Source organism: Poecile atricapillus, chromosome 3 (assembly GCF_030490865.1).
Source record: "Poecile atricapillus isolate bPoeAtr1 chromosome 3, bPoeAtr1.hap1, whole genome shotgun sequence".
NCBI classification, from domain to species: domain Eukaryota; kingdom Metazoa; phylum Chordata; class Aves; order Passeriformes; family Paridae; genus Poecile; species Poecile atricapillus.
The window spans coordinates 76598813-76617235 of NC_081251.1; the positions used below are offsets into that span (position 1 = coordinate 76598813).

Sequence of the window (18423 nt, forward strand, 5' to 3'; positions counted from 1 at the left end):
AAACCACATCTGAGAACTGTGGGTCAGGTGTTCAGCTGTTGAGAAACACTGTGGTTTCCTTGAGTCCAGCAAAGCAAAGTTCCCACACATCAACCACAAAAAGCTCTAGTGAGTTGCACCAGTAATAATATTCACTGAAATAAAGGGAGCTCCTCACAAGCCTTCCTGGAACTGGTGATTCTCAGGAAATTCAGGTGTCTTACCTAAATGATCTACCCCCAAAATTTATGGACTTCATCTTAAAAACACAGCCAGCCCTGGAAGCTGCACTCACTGTAGCTATGGCCAACACTGACCATGAAACTCCATTTTATGATTCTCAGCAGCAGAACCACCTAATCACCTTTTGTCGCTTGGCATTTGCTAATGATTTGTCCAGAGTCAAGAGAACATTTTTTTCCCATAGCACTGGCTTGAAACATTTTTGTCTCTTTTTATCGAAATTATTTTTTTTATCTTCCCTGTAACATCAGGCTTTGATCACTGTCAGGGACTGATTAATGAGCAAGATGGACATGAGATGTCCTCTGGGAAGGCAATTCTTATGATTCATTTACAGTGGTGACATCTGTTTGCATCCTATGTTAAGGGCCCATTTCATCATACAGCAGTGGCTAAGAGGCATGTCCCTAGAAATCTGTATTTGTCATATGAGAAGCAAAACAAAACTTTACCTAGTCAGACTGCCAAGGGAAGTGATAGAGTTTAATTGTGAACAGAGTGGTACAGCTGGGTTGACAGTTGGACTAGATGATCTTAAAGGTCCTTTCAAACTTTGACAGATCTATTGTTCTATTTATGACTACTCTGTCTGCTTAGGTCTTGCCTAGTGCTCCCAAATTTTCATGGTAAGCAGTTTGAGCAAGGCTCAAAAGGAAGGCCATATGCACATGCTGAAAGTCTAAAAACTCATGTGAGTGGTTCGTTTAGTAAGGTTTCTTTCCTTTGTTTTATAGTGTTTCTGATAACAAACTGTATTTAGCGATGAAAAAAGTTTCACTATAACATCAGTAACCACAGCATTAAAATGACTAAAGCTCCTTTAAATAAAGGACACCAAGGAGGTGTGGGCTCATCTGTAGCTGTGCACCAAAATTACCCCAGTTCTTCCCCCACTTTGCCACTTCTAGTCAGGCAGGATGTCATAAAAGAGGCCAAAGTATACATGGTCTGAAACGATAAAACTGCCTGGAGAGTCATATAAAAGAGGGGAGCCACATCTCTAGGCTGCAGTTGATAGTCATGTCTCTCTCTTTTAATCAGGAGTCTGTTCTGGCTGTATCACAGCATCAGGGACTTTATTTTGTGCCATGACCCTCACCAGTCTTTCACCCATGTCAAGCCCTGGCATCACAGCTCAGGAGAGGGACCACAGCAGGGTCCTGTGTACACACTGGAGGCATAGCCCAGGGTATTGCAGGTTGAGGGAGAAAGGACTGTGCAGCCCTCTGTTACAGCCCTGAATGGTTTATCTCATATTTTCTTACAGGTCCAAAAAGGAATTTTAAAACTTTCAAACAGAGAGAGAAAAAAAAAATATAAAGTAATAAAAAATAACTCCAATTGCAAATAGTGGCATAAAACCTGTGCTGTTCAGTCAGCCTTTTTCTACCAGGTAGCAGCTTAACTGGCTGTTTTTAAAAACTATTGCCTTTCCTTTTTAGATTCAATATCTGTCACATGATTAATGTGCTGGTGTCTTATTAACTGCTGTGTTGGAGGAGCTTCTGTACTCACCACCACCCCCCTTCTCTCACCCTTTTTGTAAAATCCTCAATGCAATCCAGCTGCTCTGACCGGAGGGTACTGCACCTTCCGACAAAACATCATAAAGAGCAAAGAATTACCATTTCCAAGTAATCCATCCCATAAATCAACCCACACATTTTGTTCTGAGAATGGTGAGGGACTCTGAGTTCTCCCTGTATTCACATTCACATGACTGTCTGTCTTCAGAAAGAAGAATAGGAAAAAGAAGGGGTGGGGGAGAAATCAGAAATGGCTAAATCATTCCAGCATCTGATTGATCCTATCTAGACCTCCCTGGCTGCAGCAATAATTTGAGACCGTTGAAAATTGCCATCTTATCTGATTGGTGGTCTTACCAGATGCTATTTTATCAGGGCCCAGCTGGATGAGGAAAGCAGGACGTGGCACGACCTTGGTATCTCAGCGCCTGACCTCAATATCTAATCAGTTGGATGTCTCGCTGAGGCTGCCTCGGGATGCTGTGCATGTCCCCTATGGCACCAATTCGCTCAAAAGACGTTTGCTTCACACTGGTGTTAGCCCCCAGCACACACACACAGAGCACATCCCAGCACATCACTGCCCTACTCTATGATGCTGCAGCACCTGAGGTTTAAGATGATTTTCTGTAAAGCTTTGGCAGCCTTCCTCCCAAAAAGCTTGGCTTGCACGACTGCACACAGTCAGCAACGTATCAGCATCCTGCTGGCACAGCAGCCAAGGCACAGCAAACCCTCCACACTCATTTCATTGGCTTTCTGTGAGCTGTACAGGAACATCCATCAGCTGGATGTAACTGGGAATGTTACCAGTAGAGTGGCACATCCACTGCCACATCCACTGTAGTAGGGGGAAACTGAGTCTTGCTTCAGACTGGAGGGTGAAGGGAAAGGTTTCTACCCTAGCTCTAATAGCCATTAGCTGCATATCTGGGGAAAGCATTCCACCTCTCTGTGTTCAGCCAAAGACAGAATTTCACTCGTAAGAAAGCCACCAAGGCAAGGTTATAGGGTCTGTTAGCCCCAGGGCTTTCCCTCAGTGCTGAAGAGGAGAAATCCCCCTTCCATTCCATTTGTGGGACAGGGTGTCTGCACAGCACCTGTGATACTCTACCCAAAGGAACAGTAAGTGCAACCATATCCAAACCTTCACCATCCCTTCTCTTCCTTTTCTCCTTCACTTTTCTCCTTGCTTTGGCTGCAGGAGAGTCTCCACCCTGACAAGATTCTGCAGGAAGATATATCCTTTGGGGCAGGTCCCTGGGACACAGTCACCTCCTGTCCTGGCTTCTTGATCTTCTACAGTGGTGGATTCTGCTTGAGGAATTGCCTCTCAAGACAACAGTCATTGCTCTCTGCTGCCCTGTTCAACAGGCATGGTATGAACAGCATGTTGGGGGAAAAAATCTGGGCTTGACCCACCTGAGGTATCATAGAGCAACAAGAGAAAAAGTTGCAAAAAGTGAAACCTGGAGCACAGAGAAATTAACCATCCAAGGAAGATCACAGTGCTCTAGCATGTAATTTCTAAAAAGGAAGATTTATAGTTTCTCCTTCAATTTATGGCTTTTAATTCTTTTATATGTGTACATTTATTAAACAAATTTTTTAAAAGGCTAAAAATAAGATCAAAGATTTTGATTCTCCTAAGCCTTTAGTATGACCTTAATTTATTTTCTTTTTCCTGGAAATTACTATGGGTTTCTTTGTTCCTGTTCCATTTAACAGAATTTAATGTAGAAATTATCATAAAACAGCGACTTCCTTCCCAATTAGCTCCATCAATCACCTCTGCTAACAGGAGTCTTGGACATGCTCTTTTCACACCAATACCATGCACAGACCCTGGTGTTTCTGCACACAGGAAGTACGAGGCAAAGATGTCTGTTTTGTACCAAAAGAAGTCTCTCATAAGGTCTTGCTCTGGGGGTGAATATTCCTGTGAAGCGAATAGGGATTATAGCAGGGGAATCCATGGGGATTATAGAGGGGAGTCCATCAGGAAAAGTAATGGAGCAGTGCATTCTTTGGCCACGTCTAGGTTTGCTGTTGCTGTTCCAAAGTGCCAGAACATTGAAATCCATTATGTCCGTGGCAAACTTGGAATTTAAAGTTCAGAGACCTATGTAAGTCTTTGCAGGAGGTGCAAAGTATATTTTTAATACTGCTGTAATTTTCTCCCTTGTCAGAAGAAGAAAGAAGAAGAAGACGAAGAAGATAATGATGATGATGGTGATGATGATGATAAGAACTTTGTATATATTTTTGTTCCATGTGGGCTTTAGTTACACTGTAGCAGAGCAGAGTCATAGAGTTTGCTGTCTCTTAAAGCCAGATTTAAATGCCTTTAAGGTAGAGCAGTTGCAAAATAACCATTACTTTATTTTGACAAATGAAGAATATTTAGTGTGTTTGGAGTCTGACTGTTTACTAAAAAAAGCAGAGAGTGACAATACTTGTGTCTGGCAATAGCAACCTTATCAAGCAGGGCTGCCCACTGTCCCCCGACTGCACACAGACCACAACCCTGGACCGCATTCCTGCGCTCATGAGGACACTGCAGCAAATTCCAGTCCAAATAAAGCTACAGAACAGATAAGCAATTTCACCTCAACACACACAGATGCCTATGCACAAAAACGTCCCCATATCAGGACCTAGATAATAAACACAAGGATGCAGCCAAGTGCATCTTGCTTGATTGACAATACATAACAGATTGCCTTAGTTTATTCTTCAGGAGAAGCAAAACATACAATTAAATAAAACTTGTTATTAAAAAGCAATCCCCACCTCTCCCCCCCCGAAAATAGATGTCAAACTCTGACTAGATAAATGTGGTATTTCAGGTGGAAAATTGAATGGACTTAACAGGAGTAATATGAACAGTTGGTCCTGGAAGAGCTTATAGACTGTAAATATTGCTCACTGCTGATGCTAACACAATGATGAATGTATCAAAATATTAGTTTCAAAAGACTGCTGGAATAGATTTGCAATGTTGTGGAAAGTGTGAAGGGAGGTAGCTGTCCTTCCCGTGGCTTTATATTAATCTGGGTACTGGCTGATAGCAGGGGCCATGAGCACTATAATTAGATTTTGGAAATGTATATAGGGAGGAGGAAATGGAATAATTAAGGTAAGCTATCAGATGCCTGTCCTCTTCCTTTTTAAACAAGCCAGAAATATACCCTGCACTCATTCAGCATGCAACCTTCAAGGGGAAAGGTGTCAGACACTGTAATTGGTAGAACTTGAATGCTGCTGTACTGGTGTCTCTTTTTTAAGGAAACCTATTTTCCACACCAAAATTGATCCGGCAAGGTTGTTATCTCATAATGCACACCTAGAGAGGTACTATGAGGCCTGAGGGTAGGAAATAGCAGGACACTTCACAGCCTCTGTGCTGCACCCTCTCTGGGAGAACTCACTGCTGAGGCAACAGGCTGAGTGGTGAAATGTATAGGTATAGGTATAGGTATAGGTATAGGTATAGGTATAGGTATAGGTATAGGTATAGGTATAGGTATAGGTATAGGTATAGGTATAGGTATATGGAGAGATTGGGATTTCCTTAAAAACTCTTCGGTGAGGCATAAAAAGTGCTAATGGATCTGGTTGGGTCTGACAGATGAACCAGGTGAGCATTTCCTTCCCCTTCAGGTGTGCTGGTAGGTGAGAAAGCACCTAAAGGTCACACTAGTTTTTATTTAATTATCCTGCCCTCCTTAAACAACAGTGAACAGCCAGGGAATCTCAACAAACACAAAAAAAAAAAAAAAAAAAGAATAATTTTGGTGTGGAAAATTATTTGACATTATTCTTAAATATTTAAAAGACACTGCCTGCTGGTTTGGAAATCCAGTGAATAATTTAATACTGTTTGACAGAATCTCTTTGGGTCAATTATTCAGTAAGTGAATTAATATATTCTGACTAAAATAAAACACATTACATTTTAGTGGGCATATCTCATTACATCACATATTCCATGTCACATTGCATTGCAGAGGATGCCAGCATAATAAAATGGGGCAACTTGAATTAGACAATGTAATCAGAATAATTTCCAAATATTTTTCTAAACCTTTCTGCTCCTGACTGTTTCTTTACCTGATCTGTCTATATTTCTCTGTTGAAAAAGGGAAATAACCATAGCAAGAGATCTGATCAACTTATTTTTAAAAAAATCTTGTTGGAAACTGCCAGCAACTCTTGACCTCATTATAACCCTAAGCATCATATCTGTACCAAACACTTTAATTTTAGAATAGCATCTTTAAAGCCCCAGGGGGAGAGAGAGAGCATCTCTTGATGCTTGACAGCAATTCTCTAACACTGACATGGTCCAAAACAGATATTCTTATCAAATAGTTCTGAGGAAAGCAGCTGTAATATAGGATCTCAAGGGCAGTGGGGATACAATACAGGTTAAAAAAAGAAAGACCCTTGGGATTTTGAGAGATATGTAGAAGGCTTCAGAGGCATCAGCTGTCTCACACCAGGGAGGGTTTTAGAGATAAAATTGGAATGGAGGGTCCTGCTTATGTTTCAAATCACCAGCAGGCATACCTCCCTCTCCTGTACCTCCGCTTTTCATTCTTCCCCAAAATGCTCTGAAGAAACAGGTGGGACTTTATTTCCAAAATCCTATAGCACTAGGTGTGGATGACGTTTATTTTAGTAAAGTTGCAATTTTTATTTTGTAGGGAATTCTCAGATTCTTCAATATTCCTTCAAGTAGAATGAGGATAAAAAATCAAAAATTTCATACCTTTACTGTGAAATAGAATATTCCAAAAGCAATTCTATGGCTATGCATTTTTCATAATTGTAGTATGAATATTGCAACATGGTGCAAAACCCAAAACTGTGCTGTAGAGGAGAAATACTCAACTTTGTGGGAGTAATCTGAGTATAACATGATATTTACTTCAATAAAGTGAGATATTTCTGAAAAAGGCTTCCATTTCCTACAGTCAGAGTGTTCTGACCAAATCCCGTTACCAGCTCAAAATTGTAAAGACAGATATGCAAATACACATATCTGAAGGTCTGAGTAAAATCATAATAAGAATCATTACCAAAATAAAAGGTAATTACCAAAATAAAATACCTGCTTCTCTGCTCTCACAGCTTCATTCAGCAAAATCTCCTACTTAGAAAGGCTAGGATTGCTCTTGGCCTTACCCCACAGCTGCTTTGGCAGAGCAAAGGGCACATCTAGGAAAAAAAAAAATATGAGTTTTCTTCTAAACATTTCCTTAGGGCAACTCAACAGCAATTTTCCTTACTGTACTTATGAATGGGAGCAGGGATGAGTTCAGGATAAAGCCCCAGAGAAGCTTGTAAGGTTAGTTGTGAGGAGTCCCTGGCTGTTTAATGAAGACCAGCACTAAAATATCCCCATGTTTATGTGCATCTTTGTGCCAGACCATCTGAACAATCTCTTCTCCAGAGCTAAATGGGATCCTGTCTTCTTCAGGTCTCCAGGATGAAGCCAGAAGTCCTTCCTGCAGTCCCATTGCCCACAGCTGCTAGGGCCACAAGTAAATTTGCCTTCTCACATTCTTCGGGATCATAAAAAAAGAGGGTCAAAAACAATTCAAGAGAATAAAAGAAACTCAAACCAGCCTTCAATGCCCAAACAAGCTGGGATGGGAAAATGGCCAGGCTTTTAGATTAGCCCAATTTTCTTACTCATTTCTTTGTAGTTTGTGCTAGGGAACAAAGTACAGCACAGCAATGCTTCATGCTGGTCATTTTGAACATCCAAAATTGTTTTTCCCATTCAACTAATTGGGAAATGGAGGCAAAGGGAAAGTCATAGATCTGAGAGCTTAGAGGTTAGTGTCACAAACATACACAGAGCTTGCAGCTTTAGCTGTTGGCAAGATTGGAGGCTGGAGTGGCTGACATGAAGCCCTAGATCTGCACTGACAGATGGCAGTGCTTTCACAAACAAACCTCCACATTCCAGACACCCCCCAAGGAACTCCTTTGCAGCAAGGTAACTAGTAGCAAGCACTGATGAAAAGGTACAGCCTGAGTTCTCCTTCAGATTATTCAGTAATAAACATTAATATTGAAAACTCCATAACCACCTAAAAATGCATAACATCAAGGCCTCCTATCCTTGACTTTTATGCACATAACTTCACTCCGAGTCAGCCTCATTAAGCCTAGCTGAATAATTCGAATTCTCAAGTGTTTGGAGGCTTGAGAATTGAATAAACATAGCAGAAAGCTCACGCATCCTCCTTACATTTTTAAAACGTACTTCCAAAGAGATGTTACAAGAAATATATTAAAGACAATAGTTCAGTAGGCTGAGATGAGAAAACAAACACTACCAGGAACCTTGCCTGATGTATGAGAAGTAGTAAAGTATAAGAAAATACAGTTGCACTAATTTCTAACTTTTCTAAATTCTATCATGTCACACTGAAAGGAGACAGAAATTTATTACACAGAGGGTTCAAATATTCATGCATACATCTACACACACACATAGATGTACCTGATATATACCATAGCTGTGTGGTCACCTTGACTCATGGAAGGACAAGGGCTGGAGCAGGCTGGGTAAGGGATGTGGGACTGGGGGCTGGGGGCGAGCCCAGGGGGCTTTTTATGTGTCTGCAGAACTGATCAGGGGCATTTTAGGCAGGGCAGAGAGTACAAGCATGTCTGGCTGCAGCACAAGAAAGCCTGGAAAAGGATGGTCTGGGCTCTGCCCCAGTATGAATGCTCTAACATAGAAAGAAAATCATTACCAAGAAATAAAAAAAGATATATGCAGAAATGGTTTCAGAGTTTTTGGAAACCTCACAGGTACTGGATTATTTTAGAAACACAGACACACTCCAACCATTTCACTCAGGCACAGAGACTTTCTGAGAAGACAGGAAAACAAGAGGGAGAGGGAAGGGTCAGAATCAAAAATTAAAGTGGTCAGGTTAGATATCCAGATTGAGCTGCTTAAAATGCCAGCTATGGCTGATGGCGTTATTTATTAAAACATGCTTTTTAGGATTTATTACTACTTAAATCTTGTAAAGACACAGAGATGAGGCCAATTTCAGTTTGAATTTCAGTGGTGCTGAGAAAGCCAGCAGTGGATACATCCAGCCTCTCGGATACCCCAAGGAAATGGTCTCCCCAGAAATGTGTGCTTTAGACTCACATCTTCCATTTCAGCTGCAGAACATCAGTTAAAGTGTTGCTGTCCTGACAAAGGGCATACCAGTTCCAGAGAGAATTAGTAAGTATCTGTTTTTTCTTTAGTATGCCTTATTTTTATTTTTTTTTATCATGAAATTTTCCAGCTAGAGAAGTGAGTATTTTCTATATAAGCTAATATATTCTATATTCCTCGTTTGGGAAACTGAGTGCTCTCTCAAAGAAGGGGTGGGTTTGAAGCACTCATTGAAGGGCTGTTCATAAATAGAGATCTTGTTTCTGAACAAGAAATAAAAGATGAAACAGAGACCAAAACTATTTTGTGGATAAGGTTTACACAGAGTGATCTGCTGAAATGAGGGGAATCACTTCATTTTTCCACTGATGCATGAGCAGAATTTGGGCTCCAGGCTTACTGAAAACAAAACAAATGCTACTCTATTTGAAAGTAGAGTTACACAGGAAAAACCCTTAGGAAGAAAAAATTCCAATTAAAAATATCTTGGAAAGATCAAAGAAATACTCATGGCTTAACTGACACCTGTAGCTCTCTCTCTAGTTACAAGGAAAGAAGGGTTACGTGAACAGGGGCATGTTCCCAGAGGGAGGAAATGTGGCATTTGACAGGTGCAAGACGCCAATAAATTATGGGATATGTGGAACAGAAGGGGCCATCTATTTCATTGAGATCTGTCAAGGTTCAGTCTGCAGAAGATCAGAAAGAGATACCTAAGATAAAAGTTAAAGATGAAAATGCTTCTTTTTTTTTTTTTTTTCATTTTTTTCAGGAGGAGGATAAGAAGGGGGAGGATATCAGTCAGAAAACTGAGTTGGAATGTAAATCAAAATTTGCATTCCAGTGCTATAAAAGTATGGTGGGACATTCTGTCTTCATGTAAATCATGTAAATTAGTTCAGGGCTGAATTCTGCTCTTACAACCAGAAATGTCTATAATATAATATTGCACATGTTCTGAACACCGTGGGTTGGTTGTATAGTCTGCTGGAATTGTCTAAAAAGACCAACTCTTTTACTTGTGCTTAAATTTGCCATCTCTTCCACAGGAGGAAGGAGGAGGAGGAAGAAATGGCCATCAGCCAGTGAATGTATGAAAAACTGATAGCAACAGCAGCACAAGGCTTGAACCTGATGCACAAGTGCACAACAACCAGTGTTGCTGAGCACAGCATCCAGAGCCCTGGCCAGGCTGGAGGCTGCCCTCTGTTCACCCTTGCTCTTGGTTTGAATCTGGTTTCTACTTGTGCTTCTGCTGTTCAAGTGAAGCCTTGTGATGGTGTAAGCAGAAATACTTCATTGTCTCTTTTGCCCTAGGCAAGTGTGGCTGAGTGCAAGTGTATTCCCATTGAGTCATGGGCATTAACTGTGTATTACAAGTAGAGAACTAGGAAACTGCTACACAGTCTCCAAATTGTTTTATTTCTTTCCTCCTATCCTCCCCTTAGTAGAAATGGATTAAAAGTGCAGACTCTGTTTTTTCCCTTCTAAAAAGGGGAGGAAATGGCAGCTTGAAGCTGAGAGCAAGCCTTCCCCATAACATAAAGCAGTGCACTGCCCCTGATGTGAAAGGAGCTACACTAATTTACATCCACAAAGACTGTGGCTCTCTAGCATACTGAGTATCCTGTGCTAGTGCTGCACCAGGTATTCAGATGAGGTATACAACTGTCCAGTGCTGACCGTGCTGTGGGGAATTGGACCTCAAAAAATAAAATAGAAGCAGGCACAGAAATGCCTTGTCTTTCATTATGTGGCTGTCATAGTGCAGACAAAACCAACATTCCCATCAATGTCAACAGGATCAGAATATGGTCCTCAGAGAATATTTCATATTGTTACATCCTTTCATGACTCAAACAAAATTTCCTTCCTGGGTAACAGCCCTGGTTTATGATAGGAAATAACTGCTCTGTCACACCCTGATAATTAGTACATCACAGGCAGAATGTAAAACCAGGCAGTAAAATGGCATTAAGTTTCTGGCAGAACTTTGAGCCACATATAAGCTATAAACAGGAAGACACAGACAAGACGTAGTTGTACTCCTTCCTTTCAGAGAGGCTGGTAATAGAAAGGTCATCGCCTCAGGATAAAAGAGAATACTGAAAATGAGCTCAGGCTGCAAAGCAGTTACAATGCCATTGCCCTGCTTCATATTCACACAGAAAAAATCTCAGCACAAGCAGCTTTGGCTGTGTGCCCTTCTTACATATAAGGAACTTCTTAAACACACTGGGAACTGAAGGGATCACAGTGAGGTAACTATCAGTGACAATATGTGATGGAGATGGAGAAGGAAATTTGCTGTGAATTGCTGTAAAATGTGATGGGTTTTTAAGGATTTTTTTTAACAGACATTATCATTTCAGTGTCCTGAAAAGATAAATGCAATTTATTAAGCACTGTTCAGAGAAAGGGATAGGAGGGAAAGGAGGATATACAGCAAGAACAACACCATGCAGGTAAAAATGAAGACCCTAGACAGCAGTGAAGAAATGGAGACCCTGGTTTCTTCCCATTGCAGCAGAAAACACATTTCTCACACTCCACATCCATGAATCATCTAGAAAGAAAAGATGCAACTTTAAAAGAGCATATTAAAAAACAATTTAAGGACTCCAGACAGATTCATTAAACCAAGCTGACACTCATATATTCAGGAGGAGAACACACAGGTCTTTTCAAAGACTTTTAAAAAAAGTGCCATGTAAATGAATTACTCGATAACAGGAGTTGCAACCCACTGCAAATTTCTGATTTGAGTGCAGACCCCAAATGTGCAGAAGGCCAGGGAAAACCCAGATTAAATGGACGTGTGGTGTCTATCCCTGTCTGGGGAGCAGCTGTCCACACCCCTAAAGCAGTGGGTAAACCAAGAAAAAATGGGGCTCTGACTCCCCCCTGCCAAGGATTCTGCTGTGACCATTCACCCACACAGCAGCTGGAGGAAGGTTTGTTTGCCAGCAGGGTCCAGGAGAAAGTTTACAGCAAAAGTGCAATGGGAGCAATGCACCAGACTGTACTTGGGCACACACAGCTTCAGTGCCACACTGCATTCCCCCAGCGGTAGCTCCGATCCACAAGTTATTGCTAATATTAACTTTTTAGCCGAATTTCCTAAGGAAATGAGGCTTAGGCAATCATTTTTTCTGGCTGGTTTCCCCAGTAATTTTGAGCCTACTTGCTGATGTCAGCCAAGTGGAATAGACAGACAGACATTATGTTGTTATAAATTTTACAGAAACAAATATCTGGAGAGGGGAAAGGGAAAACAACTAAAATTTATTCCCTACTAAAGGAAAGGCTGCAGTGTGAGGTCATCATTTGGGTATCAGAGGATCCACACAGAAGAGGTCCTCCTTTGGATGGAAAAGCTCTTCTGTAGGTGCTTATGACACCAAAAATTCAGTGGGCACTGACACATTTAGAGATATCAGAGTCAGTTGGCCAGAGGTGGAAACCTGCAGGAGACCTGGCTTCACTGGTTCCAAAGCCTACAGAAGCACTTGTGCCCCATCTAAGCACTGATTCACGCTGACTCACACTGGACATTTCCCATATGACATTATATCCTACGGCATTTCCTATTCTCAGAAACTCTCCTTGGAAGAAGCCAAACGGAAAGGATTTCCTTCAGATTTCTGAGACTATCTTCCTTACTTATTAAAAGTTGGTTGATAATTCTTGTGCTTTTCAGCCCAGTTTTCATCTTTTTTTAAATCAGTCAATTGTAATACATTATAACACTGATACCATCAGCAGCTGCTCTGTAACATTCCCTTTGAATCCATTATCTACTTAGTGTAGGAATTACAATGACCCATATTTGCTGCATTAAACGGGCAGTGCATACCTCTGTGTATTCCCTGTGTATGTAACCCATTGCTACACCTACATCAGTATCTAAACCTCAAAACCAAAAAAAAGGCAGACCTGAGTATCTGTATTGGGTGGTGCCACGATAGATCTGGTGGATTCCTTTGAGCTCACTTACATTTTCTCTCCTGAAGAGTTAAAATCCAACACGTGAGGGCAGACTTACAACATTAGTTTAGCAGCCCCCTTTTCTGAGAAAGTGTATGTTCCATTTAAACAAAACAAAACAAAAAAAGGGAGAGAAACAAAACCTCATCAACATCTTGACTAGCTCCTATTGAAAAATACATCTCTTTGAGAAATCCAGGACATTCCTCTTTGCATTAATTGACACCTTATTAGTGGAATGAATGTTGCCAGTCTTTTCTCAAGCTGTTTGGAGGTGAAGAGACTCTTTCTTTCCCTTTACCAAAAACAACAACAAAACATCCCAAGAGAGAATAAAAGAGAAAAAAGGAAAGGGAGCTGCTGAGAGCCAGGCTACTTATTCATCTTTGAACATTGGTTTCCATGGGAATAAGTTTGGTTCTTTGTGGAGGCTGAACAACCCCATGCGGTCTAATGCTTCCAACATTACATTTGTGTGGTCAACTTTCCTTTGGCCTCCTCTTGTCCCCTTCCTCCTCATTCCTGCTCAGCAACAAGACTGGTGTGACAAAAATGAAGAAATCATTCAATAAATTGGCTGAATTGGATTTGAATCAAAGCCTGCTGAAGCCATTCTACTGCCACCAGTGAAACTTGGATGAAGCCCTTACAGCCTAAAGCACAGTGGTTTCCCGTCAGCCTGTCAAAACTACTACTCAGCCTTTGTCTGCCTCAACTTTTCTATTTTGATGGTTTCTGTCTCAGTTTTTATCTTTATATTTAGGTGTTTGGTTTGGATTGGTTTTTTTTTGTTTGTTTCTGCAGCTCTCCACTGTTCCTTAGTTTTGACAGATTATGTAGAACATATAGCTCTGGTCATATCAATGTTTAAAAGTGAATGATTTCCTGTAGACCATGAAGGGCACAGGTTTATCAACAACAGCAAAAAGGATTAAATAAACTGAAAAGTGATTTGGGATGAAACTTCCCTTAAATCATGAAGCATTTTTCCTATATTAAACTCTTGAGAGAATCACTCACTTTACTCTGTTTTAAACCAAGGAGGTGAACAAAAGCAACATGACATTCCTGTGAGAGAGGGAAGCAGATGAAGATTGGGTGATCTCAGTCAGGACGCAGCAGACATTACAGAAAAAAAACTCCTGGATTGTGTATTCTGTTTGATCTGACTACAACAATTTCCTAGTCTTCTTGTAATCTATTTTGACATACTTTCTTTTTTAAGGAAACTGTTTATAAATACATTACTCAGAGGCTGCCATGCAATACATTTTCATACATTAATCCTCATCATTTCACTAACTGTCATGATTTTTTGCTATTACAGGAATAAAGGAAAAGCATGTTATTGCAAATCACTAATAAAATATTTAGCATTTCCTATTGCTCCACTTTTAAAACTTCTCCTTTAAAAAAGCTTCTAGAGTCCAAAGTTTTTTGAAAAAGTGAACAAAAGAAAAAGATATTAGAAATTCATGAAAGTCATTCACACACAGACTTCCAGGACTACAGGAGTTTTCTTTTGTAAGGATATTTCTTCCTTACAAAAGGTTTTGTATTTTCAGAGGTTGAAATGTATTTTCTTTGCAAGACAGAGATGCTGATGGGTTTTCAATTTTTAAATCTAAGATTATTCTAATTGCTTAATTTACTTTACCTACTCCTTAGAAAACTTAACTGAAACTGCACCATTTTATACAGCAAATCAGGATGAAAGTAGCTATTGAAGCACAGAGAAATTGATCAATCATTTGATTGTCAATTCATGCATCAGTGAGTGACAGGAAGAACCATTTTAGTCTTATCATTCCCATAAGGATGTTAGCAATTCAGGCCAATGACAGTCCATTGTGATAATGGAAGTAATAAAGAAAGCTGGATCTTAGATCACGCGCTAGCACTCATGGCAGTCCCTCTTCTCTCCTTATTCAATCAGATTAAATAAGGTTGTTACCTAAATAAGGTTGTTAAAAACTCACAAAAATAAAGCTGCCATGAAAACTACCTTCTGTGGATACAGATTTCAATGGTGCATGTGCATTTCTTTTTTTCTTTTTTCTTTTTTTTTTTTTCTTTTTCTTTAGTTTCAACTCAGCTAAGGCCTTCTCCCACCTTCCAACAGCATTTCACTCTAGGGCAGAAATAAAGCAACTGTATGAGACATGTTTTCTTAACATATGCTTCAGGAAATAAAATACATCAGGCTATTTCTCCAAACAAAGGGAAATGCAAAATTAACATTCAGAATTTGTCGAGTCTTACCTAAACCATTTCACCCACCCAGTCAAAAAGTCAGAGGGCACAGTTTTACCAATGCAAACTATCAAATGTCAGGAGAGTTAGTTTACCCCAAACTGAGTAAGGTTTAAGCAAAACATGAAAAATTGTCCAATTTTAAAGAGCAGTCCAACTTCTCACTCTGAAGTACATCTGGCATGGAAATGTTTGTTGATATGTACCTTTTAAACCAGGGAGAAAACACAATTTTCATCAAATTATACTTCTAAGAAAAAGTGAATTAACACCTTCGAGACATTTTAGCATAAATAACTAAAATGCAGAAGATAAACAAAAATTTAAAAGGCAGTTCACACTTCTGTTATTCCTTGTCCTTCAACATATAACAATCCAAACCTGAGGAGCCTAAACATTTTGTAAAGAGAGAGCCACTAGCACATTAGTTTCAGTTCAGCATAGACTGGTAGATTATAACAGGAGTTAATCTGATCTGGTATGGGAAAGCTATAAAAGCCAACTCAAACCCAGGACCTTCAGAACATGAATTTTAATGAGAAGCCATCATTGAAGACTGAAACAAAGTTAGAAGTCTAATAGAGAACATTTATTGATTTTTATTTTTTTTTTGTGGGTCTATTAAGTTATGAGGAAAATATGTGGATAGCAAAAATCAGATCTCTAGCAAAGCAAAACTCTTGGTCAGAGTTTCACTTCCTTTCCAGAAACTTTCAATCGAAAAAAAAATTTAAAAAGAGTTGCTCAGCACAACTGGAGCTAGAAGACAACATGTGCTTTCACCCTGCTTCAAACAGTGCCTTTCCTAAAGAGAAGCTCCTTCAGAAGATCATGTGGGGATAGGAACCTCTTATGAGGAAGATTACAAGGAGGTAGAGCCATGGCTTCCTAAAACTACCTGGATGGAAGGAGGAGCAGGTAAGTGTTCCTGGATTTAGACAGAGGCTACCTTTCCAAAAAGAGCAAAGAGGAGCTGGATAGGGTGATACTTGTTCTTGGACTGCTACTTAGAAATGTAAGGGTTGGGTTGTTGCCCCAGAAGGGGAGACCTCCATGCAGCTCCATGCAGTGGACACAAACCACTAGAATCAATGGAGAGAAAAAAAATACATGATTATGCCCATACTTCTATAGCCTTGTTATCAGGGCACTTACCTGAAGTATTCAATAACTAGGGTCTAGTCCATAGCTGAATGGTATGGACTCAGGGTAAGTCCTGTCACTGTTTCACCATGGCAAAAGTGTCCTTTTGTAGTGAATAAGTAGGACTATCCATCAATGAGCTTGTTAAGCTTTATTTTTTTTTTTTCTGTTTTTATAAATAATTCCAGTTCCTAATGTGTCATGTAGAAGTCATAAATTGGGAAGGACAGAATCTCACATTCATTTTACAAAAGGACAAACACTATCTCCAAGGATGTGAAATACAGAAGAAATTCTGTAATTGGAAGCTTCTACTGCCTGTGCAAATTTATGTCACAGAGGAAAAGATTTGGACTCTCTACAAGTTAGAACTAAAATTTTAATACTTAGAGTTTTTACTTTGATGATAATGTCTTGATTAATCATATTTTCTCTCTGCAAATACCTTGTAAGCTAGAAATTTCTGCAAGCCTGTCAACATTCTCAAATAAATATTTTTTTTTTAATCTTATTGATTTGTTTTTCGGAAGTATTTTCCCTTCTTTCTAATGTTTTATTTATCTAACAGTGTTCATATTTTTATCCCTGGAAACCTTTTCATTTGCTTGTGTTGCTCTTTATTTGGGTTTTTTCCTTCTGTGTTTTTCTGCAGAAAAACACCTTGCATTTCAGTGGCAATACTTTATACAGCTGAACATCCCAAAGTTCTTTACGTTTAGTTACACCCATAGCAAAGAGACTGTAAGACAAATGCGGCCTTTGGGATCTCCAGAAAAGGGAAGGAAGGCAAGTCTTTCACAATCAGACCATAGTGCACTCACATGTAGCACTCTTCTTGCAAATGAGCACCACTGCAAATTTGACATGTGATACACAGGAGACAACTGTAAGAAAATGGAAATAAGAATGGAAAAACCCCACATTTCTTGTTTTTCCAAATTAAGAAAAGGTACCAAGCAGCGTCTGGAATTCGGTGTCTTATCCTAATTCCCATGAAGAAATGTAGAGTATTTCTTTCTACCCAAAGTAATAAAGAAAAAGGCATGTATAAAAAGCATGCATAGATACCTTGTATTTATTTTATTCAATTTATAGCATGTGCTGTTCTATTTCCTTCTTCATCCTTTTGTATGTGTTATTTTCTTCTGTGGCAGTTTGAAGAATATTTTGCTTCTCATTAAATGATGAGCAAGAAAACAATCCATAAAATTATTGCCGCATAAAAAATATATTTGGAAATCAAATTCTAGTTTTAATAATAAAATTGTGTCATTTTAGTCTCATACCTTTTAATGAAAAAAATAATGAGGAGTGTAACTAAGATGCATAATTTTTTATGATTGTTGCAAAAATTTTCAGTGATCACGAAGCCAGTAAGAGATATCTTTGGACATATGATAGTTTGGGCAACCAGTTGTTCAATAATTTAAACAAATTATTTTAATTTCCCATCCAGGGACATTTGACAGTTTAGCATGTGTCAGCCAATTTATATTAGGTGTGTAGTGTAATAGCTTTCATATCTTTAGTCAGGTTTTTTTGAAAGTTATTTTTTGAAATAATTGAAGAAAAGAAAAAAAATAATCTGAAACTGTTCAGTAAATACAAGTAGTATTCATGGATTTGTCACAGACTGGTAATGTGGGATTATCATATTCGTTTCACAGATAACAAAGGCCAGGCTAAGTGTTCTAGCTAATTTTCTTGGACAAACTGATGCAGAAATTCTACAGCAATACCTAGATTAAAATCCCAGTCCAGTGCTTTATCTATCACATTGCTGTTTCTCAATGGTAGATTGCAACTGTTCTTGATTGTTACATCTGACTAATAGAAATAAAATCTAGTTTCCCCATTCCATTATGTTTAAAGGTCACATATTCACTAGTAACAATTCAAAACACACATTCACACAAAAAACCTGTGGCTGCTACTAACATCTTTAGCCATGTGTTTTGGTTTGATTTGGGGTTTTTTCTGACTTTTAAATAAAACCAAGGAGGCAGAATCACAAAATTGCTTTTCCTGAGACTGAATGTTGCTATATTGAACAGAACAACAAAACACTTCACTGGGAGCTAGTGTTCCTTCCCA

The 18423-nt window shown here is 39.3% G+C and overlaps 2 long non-coding RNA genes across 3 annotated transcripts; one reads left to right on the forward strand and one right to left on the reverse strand.

Annotated features, from left to right (window-relative positions):
* Nucleotides 1-10113: 10113 nt before the first annotated feature.
* Nucleotides 10114-17273, forward strand: LOC131578142 (uncharacterized). Of its 2 annotated transcripts, none has more exons than XR_009277386.1 (3): nucleotides 10114-10227; nucleotides 15984-16104; nucleotides 16982-17273. It is a non-coding gene; the product is annotated as an uncharacterized LOC131578142 (long non-coding RNA). The 2 variants fall into 2 exon arrangements; XR_009277385.1 differs by having other exon boundaries at nucleotides 10118-10227; nucleotides 15894-16104.
* LOC131578141 (uncharacterized) lies at nucleotides 11330-18120 on the reverse strand. Its single transcript, XR_009277384.1, has 3 exons — nucleotides 17398-18120; nucleotides 14939-15064; nucleotides 11330-11512 (listed from the first exon to the last, which is right to left on the reverse strand). It is a non-coding gene; the product is annotated as an uncharacterized LOC131578141 (long non-coding RNA).
* Between the last annotated feature and the right edge of the window lie 303 nt (nucleotides 18121-18423).